Genomic DNA, 7,389 nt, shown 5'->3' with positions numbered 1-7,389 from the left:
GCTTTTAGAACTGTTACCTCTACTGGCAACTTCATTGCTTTTAGAACTGTTACCTCTACTGGCAACTTCATTGCTTTTAGAAGTAATAGTACACTGAATACAAGTAATCTGTTCTTCTTTAGTTTTGAGTGAAGGGGAGATTCTATGATGTCTTTTGTACAAAGTATGATGTTGCATGGCAGCAGACTTGGTTAATGAGAATTAACAATTAACAGTTCAGTGGAGGATGTGCAGAGTCTTGAAAGAAATGAATTAAGCTTGTTTTGCTTATTGTGTAATATTACTTCATGATTAATGGAGCACAAATGAGCCAAGAGAAAATTGGGTATAAGTGGAGTTAGCTGTAGTAATAGAAGAAAGAAGACTGCTGGTATATAGACATACAATTTCATATGGAGTGATGACATCTGTGTAAAGAAGTGGCAAATGGTCCAAGGGGAAGGAACTGAGGAAGACCTTGCAAGACATAGGAAGAAGTGATGAATGCTGATTTCAAAATGCTGACTATCACAAAGATGACATTGTAACACTTGGCAAGACACTGTGTTGGAAAAGACTCACCTAACCCATACAAACAGGAAAAAATGGCTGTAAAAAGTACGAGAATAGATCCACTACTAATTTGTATTTATTTTTTTCTGATATCTTTTATTTAGATATTTTCTTTCTTTTTTACTAGATTTATTGTTTTCTAAACCTTTCCCGCAGTGTCTAGTTTCAAAGCCTAATACATGGCTAAATTCTTTCATTGACAGTGATCTGGTCCATGACAAGCAATCTAGTCCACTGTTGGATCAAAAGGGTGAAGATGGTCAGAGTATTGCTGATTATTCTTACAAAATATCCTCATCCCCTGAAATGTCAAGGCAAGTACGTATAAATACATTAGATGAAAGTGACTGTAACACTGAAGAAGTACTTTCATTAGAGCTTAGTGGCTGTGATCTTTTATCATCTCAGATACAACCAAATTTGCCATCCTCTGTCAATTTACTTGAGTGCCCCACATGTAAAAAGACATTTTCAACTAAAGGGAACTTGAAGACTCACCAGAGGAAGCATGAAGGAACACTTTTCAAATGTCCTCGATGTCCACGAAAATTCTTCAGCCAAAGTCTTCTGAATGAACATCTTAAAATTCACGATGGGAAAGTTTATAACTGTGATCACTGTGGGAAAGAGTTTTTTACCAGATGGGGTATAAGATTGCATCAGATGTCTCATGACGGTCACTACAAAATGACTTGTAAGATATGTGGGCGTGGTTTCAATTCCCGAAGTACTTTCGAAGCTCACCAGAATATGCATGAAGATAACCGACCGTATAGGTGTGAACATTGCAGGAAATGTTTTTATAACAATCGATATCTTAAAAAACATTTAAAGATTTGCAACATTCCCTTAAAAAAATTATAAATGTAATTTATTCATCAAGAGAATTCAAACGAAAGTGTTACTCTTGAAGAACATTTGGAGAGTCACAACAACCAACAAAAGCACTGATTGCCTTCTCACATTTTATTTTTTTTTTTGTTTTCCAGAGCTCCATTTAATTTCATTCATATTCTCTAAAAAGTTACTATCATCAGAAAAGGAGAGCTAACCCTTAGCTCCTCTGTTCTATTTGCATCTCAACATCCAAACAATATCCCTGCTTGAAGGGTCACACTTGATAACAAGTACAATCTCTCCTCTCCTATACTGTCATTAGCTCTCCTTTCTGTTCTTGTATATTCCAAAAGCACTAATTTAACTTAGAAAAATAGATTAGTGTGCCTTGTGTATAATTGGTTACCAAATATGGAGTTGTTTAAACTTATTTCATTAGTGACAGCCATTGTACCTGACTTACCAATTCTGTTTACGGTTGGTGCTGAGTGTGTGGTATGTCATTGGTTTACCTATGTTTCAATATTGTAATTTATAAAGGAAACTTCATTCTGCAGTCTTTTGGGATTCTAATTGTTGCATCATCTATCTTGCAACCCAACAACTAATTCCTCTACAAGGTTATATTATATTGAAATTCTGGATGAAAAATAAAAGGCCATAGGTTCAGCTCTCAAGTTAGGGGTAGATGTATATTTAAAGATGATGCATCTAATAATTTTATTTATTCAACCTTTCGTTACTGTATTCATTTTGAAATGTTCTGTGTTTCTTTCAGTTACTTTAAATATAATAAAAAATTTAGTAAAATAACTTAGTTATCATTCAGCTAGTGTTAGGAATATAAATTGTGACTAAGGTTTGGTGGTCATTTGTACTCAGAGCCAGAGCCGGTTTCAGCTGGGTTGGTAACGAAAAGGTTAATTCTATATCAGGATTAATGAACAGCAGTGTTGTTATAGGTTTCCAATGTGGTAAATTACTGGTTTTCTCCTTTTCTGAAGAATAATAAATAGTCTGTAACTTGATGCAGAAAAAATATCCAAAAGAAATTTGTAAAATGCTAGTTTTTAATTTAATATGCTGATGTCCATATCTTTTTTCAATATATATTGGCAAAAGATATTCACATGCATAAATACATGTACAGAAATATATCATCATTGTGATCATTATCATTGTTGTTGTCATCATCTTTATGTCTGCTTTCCATGCTGGCATAGATTGGCTGAGTCATCAATTGGGAGTCATCAAGTGAGATTGTAGTCGTGGCTGATGCCTGTGTTTCAAAACTGTCACCTGTGCTGCTCCACAGACTGATGAACATGTGTCATTCAGCTAGGTTTCTACAACTGGATGCACTTCCTATTGTTAACTACTTTACAGACTGTACTGAAGGTGTTTTTTCATGTTACCATTACTAGAGGAGTTGATTAAAGAAACCTCAAAACTGTGCATTTTTTGGTTTCGCAGCATCGCAGTCCTTTGTTATTTGGTATGCACACTTTACCAGAGAAAACTGCCCAAATTCGTTGTGTATGTTATGTTTTCTGGTAAGTTTTTTTTGTTTTGGTTTTGGTTGGTGCTCTTCTTGTGACCAACAACTTTACAGTATGGGCTGGATGCATTTTATCATATCAGAAGTATCAAAGAGATTGTTTGCAGCAGGATTATAGAGTCTTCCTATTTTGTGTCAGTTTTTATTTAGAGATACTGTTCTCTTAGACAGGCTGCCTGCACTGCTGCTTGTGGAGTCCACATGTTCCCTGTTTGTACCTTCCATTTTTTTATACAGCTTGATGCCCTTTCTATCATCAACTACTTTTTAGTAAATACAAGTAGCAGTAGTTGGTCAGTTTTGATTTTGTGATGATGTTGGTCAACAGTCTGTCTAACACTCCCACACCATGACCCCAACAGCCAATGTGCACAATTTATGTGTGTTAAAATATAGTTAATGCAAAAATCTCTAAAGTCCTCAGAAGGCTTTATAGGGTAAACTGTTTAGCACTGGTTTTATGGTCTTAAGCAGATAAGGAATAAATCTTCACCTGCATAAGATAACAGTCTATTGCTGGTATTCCAGGGTAACTATTCTGGACTTGTGATTAGAATGTTGCAGGAAAGATATGTGAGAGAGGTGAGTGACATGCATAGACTGGTGATGTTATTGTAAAGAATCACTAGATGGATTCTTCAAGATCAGTCAACTAGGATAGATCAAGATAATATCTAATACTGTCAGTTGGTCAGATTGGGAATTCAGCCGGGAAGTTTAATGATGGTTGCTTCTGATAGTGTCCTATGGAGGAAATGTCTGAGGTCTCTGCTCCACGACTCTCTCAGGAATAATAGGCAGTGAAGATGGATGGATTGTTGGATATTCTGAACAGTGAGCAGACCTTACACACCATCCGGTATACTCTCATCAATTTCAATTTTCTTCCATATGTCATTATGTTGTGCTTTTATGTAATGTTCCATTATTTTCATCTTATATCATCTGCTCTAAGAGCAAATTGTGTAGTTTGATATTATTAATTTTTTTTATTCATCATAATATGATAAATATATTTATTTCTAGATTGTGATAGAAAGAAACTGAAAATTTTTTACTATTTTATTATAATTCTTTTTAATATATTTATGAGGATACTTATTATAATCAGTTTTAATCATGGGTATTTATTGTTTGCAGTGTATAATTATATTAATATAGAATAGTTTGGGTGAAGCATTGTGTAATTATTAAATTGGATTAAAACTTGTTAAAAGGCTAAAACAATAGAAAATAAATGAAATATAGAAGTGTATTTCTTTGATATTTTGGGGTTAGAACCTCTTCATCAGGACATGGGGAGACTTGGGAGATGGTATAAAACTATTATCTTTCTTCAGAACCACACAAGGCAGACTGGTTACAATAACACCACCAGTCTATACATGTCACTCACCTCTCTCACATATCTAAGCAAAGCTAACAGCTCTATACCTTTTCCATTTCTAACCAAAAAATTATCTAAGAAATGCAAGAAAAAACATTAACTGTTTTGTTTCCACTTCTGTATTTCATTGTTTCAGCCTTTAAACAAGTTTTAATGTAATTTAATTATATTAATTTTTTTTTTTACTTATCATGAAATCAATTTGTGTAAGGAAAGGAGTTTCATTGGTTCTTAGTATTTGTTTTACTGAATGTAGAGTGGGCAGCGGAGTGTCAAAGTTAACATTTGTTAAATCAGAATATAAATTAAACTAAATTCTATTCAGCATTTAGTTCAATATTCAACCATTTCAGTCAACATCTTATCCTTGCCACTATCATAAATATGCTGTTTATTGATATTTTAAATCTTATATATCAATTTGTGGTCAGTTTGTGTGTGTGTGTGTGTGTGTGTGCGTGCTTGTTAAATCATATTGAATATGTTTGAGTGCACTTGGGTGTGCAAAGACCTGCTGAACAGGTAGCCCTGGGAGAAAATTCTCTTCTTAGACATGTGTGTATCATTTTGTATCTAACTATTGATCTATCGATCCATCCATCCATTCACACACACACACACACACACACACACACACACACATACACAACTATCTCTGTATATTTATGTTATCATTTTTATTCTTTAAATTAATCTAATAAAAAAAGGAGCTGATCCCTAAATAAGACACAAAGCTCTATTGAAATTATTTTGGTTATTTTGTTCTTGTTGTCCACCTGATTTCATGCAACACTTGTTATTTGTCTTGACTAGTTGAAAGTAACTTGGTTGTCACATTACTAACAATCTCCTTTGAATTTGCATCAAGTATTTTCCTGTAATAATTTCCAAATTTTGGTTTATGTATAATGTCCTCCTATTAAACCATCATCACTTCTCTCAACCCTTATAACCGTACTTAAATTTCGTTTGGCCTTTTGACTATTCAGTGAAAATGCAGAGAACCTCAAAAGTCTTAGTGACGAAGTTCAGAGAGTTTCTACCTCTGTTAGTAATGAATTGCCTCTCTCTCAAAGTGAAAGGCAGATTGTACGATGCCTGTGTATGAACAGCTGTGCTACATGGCAGTAAGACATGCGCTGTAATTACTGAGGGTATGCAAGGACTTGAAAGAAATGAAGCCAGTATGCTTCACTGGATGGGTAATGTCAGTGTGCATATACAACAGAGTGTAAGTGATTTGAGAGAAAAACTGGGTATAAGAGACATCAGATGTAGTGTGCAAGAGAGAAGACTGCACTGGTTTGGACATGTGATGTATATGAATGAAGACAGTTGCATCAAGAGGTGCCGATCTCTAATTGTAGAGGGAACATGTGGAAGGGGTAGACCCAGGAAGATGTGGGATAAAGTTGTAAGAAAGGATCTGTAGATGTTGGGACTCACAGAGGGGATGATAGGGGACTGAGACTCCTGGTGGTTTGCTTTGCTTGAGAAGAGACATCAAGCTAAGTAAAAGCATGGTTGCTCTTGCATATATAGGCTCGTCCCCTGCAACCCTCTCCAGCTGAGCATCCCTAATCTTGTGGGCTCATAGGTGCTGGTCCCACATAAAAAGCACCTAGTGGTTGGCATTAGGAAGAGCATCCAACCATAGAAACCATGCCAAAACAGATGACTGGAGCCTGAACAGCCCTTCAGTAGGTCAGCTCCTGTCAAACTGTCAAATCCATGCCAGCATGGAAAACGGATGTTAAATGATGATTATGATGATGATGATGAATAAAAAGGAGCAGGCATGGGTGTGTGGTTAAGAAGCTTACTTGGCAATCCTGTGGTTTTGGGTTCAGTTCTACTGCATCTTAGGCCAGAGTCTTTCTTGTCTTGGGTCACCTTGAGCCAGTGTCTTTCTTGTCTTTCTACTATAGTTCTGGCCCAACCAAAACCTTGTGAATGGATTTGGTTCGTTGGACGACATGCTGTGCTTGAGGAGACCAATTAAGTCAAGTAAATCAAAATCAAATAGAAATTGTAGTTGTGGCTGATGTCAGTGCCACCTGACTGGCTCCCTGTGCCAGTGGCACGTAAAAAGCACCATCTGAATGTGGTTGATACCAGCCCCCTTGCCTTGACCGGCTCCTATGCCGGTTGCATGTAAAAAGCACCATCCGAATGTGACCAATGCTAGCGCCGCCTGACTGGCTCCTGTGCTGGTGGCACGTAAAAAGCACCATCCGGACGTGATCACCCTTGCCCAGACTGGCTCCTGTGCTGGTGGCACGTAAAAAGTACCCACTACATTCTCAGTGTGGTTGGTGTTAGGAAGGGCATCCAGCTGTTTTAACATTGCCAGATCAGATTGGAGCCTGTTGCAGCCTCCTGGATTGCCAGACCCCAGTCAAACCGTCCAACCCATGCCAGCATGGAAAACGGACGTTAAACGATGATGATGTCACATAGAAATTTAGATTGTAGAAATATCAACTTAGCTGTTTAATACATAACTGTAATAGTAACATGATTAGGATAATTAAAAATAAACTATGTTCATTATTTGGAAACAAGTTGAATTTGCCAAACCCTAAGATTGTGAAAAAAGAAGGGGAAGAAACTCATAATTTTGAAACCAAGGCAGTTATGGAATATCAGAAGATATCTGAAAGTCTGTTGGTTCACTGGTATTCAATACTGAAATTATGTTGTAAATAAATTGAAATGAAATACATATAAGTTGTTTAATTACACATTAAAAGAATTTACCTAAACTGTTTACAAAGGTTGTAATATAAAAGAATAAACGGTTAGAATCAAAGATGATTTCTGTTATCTGTCATGAATTTGGTGCTAGTAATTGTCCAGTAGCTTTGCTTTCCAAGTCTTTTGACCCTTTAGGATTTTAACCATACTTAGGAAAAAGTATGTATTGGAGTCAATTTGTTCAACTAAAACCCTGTAAAGCAGTGCCCCAGCATGGTCCCACTCCAATGACTGAAGCCAGTAAAAGCTACAAGATGATGAAAATACCAAACTCTAACCATGACCTAAATGAAGTAAC

At 36.2% G+C, this 7,389-nt stretch overlaps 1 protein-coding gene across 6 annotated transcripts in view; it reads left to right on the top strand.

Moving 5' to 3' along the window:
• The window catches only part of LOC106871754 (zinc finger protein 26), a 34,080-nt gene that overhangs the window by 21,552 nt on the left and 5,139 nt on the right, over nt 1–7,389 (top strand). The window contains exon 4 of one of the 6 annotated variants that reach the window (XR_008264204.1): nt 756–3,806. The exons of the other annotated variants lie outside the window; for them this stretch is intronic. The gene's annotated coding sequence lies outside the window, so the exon portion shown is untranslated. The remainder of the gene's footprint in view (nt 1–755; nt 3,807–7,389) is intronic. 6 annotated transcript variants of the gene reach the window in all.

The sequence above is a fragment of the Octopus bimaculoides genome, chromosome 5 (assembly GCF_001194135.2).
Source record: "Octopus bimaculoides isolate UCB-OBI-ISO-001 chromosome 5, ASM119413v2, whole genome shotgun sequence".
NCBI classification, from domain to species: domain Eukaryota; kingdom Metazoa; phylum Mollusca; class Cephalopoda; order Octopoda; family Octopodidae; genus Octopus; species Octopus bimaculoides.
Note: the sequence above shows the minus strand (reverse complement) of the source record. Positions and strands in the feature narration are given on the sequence as shown.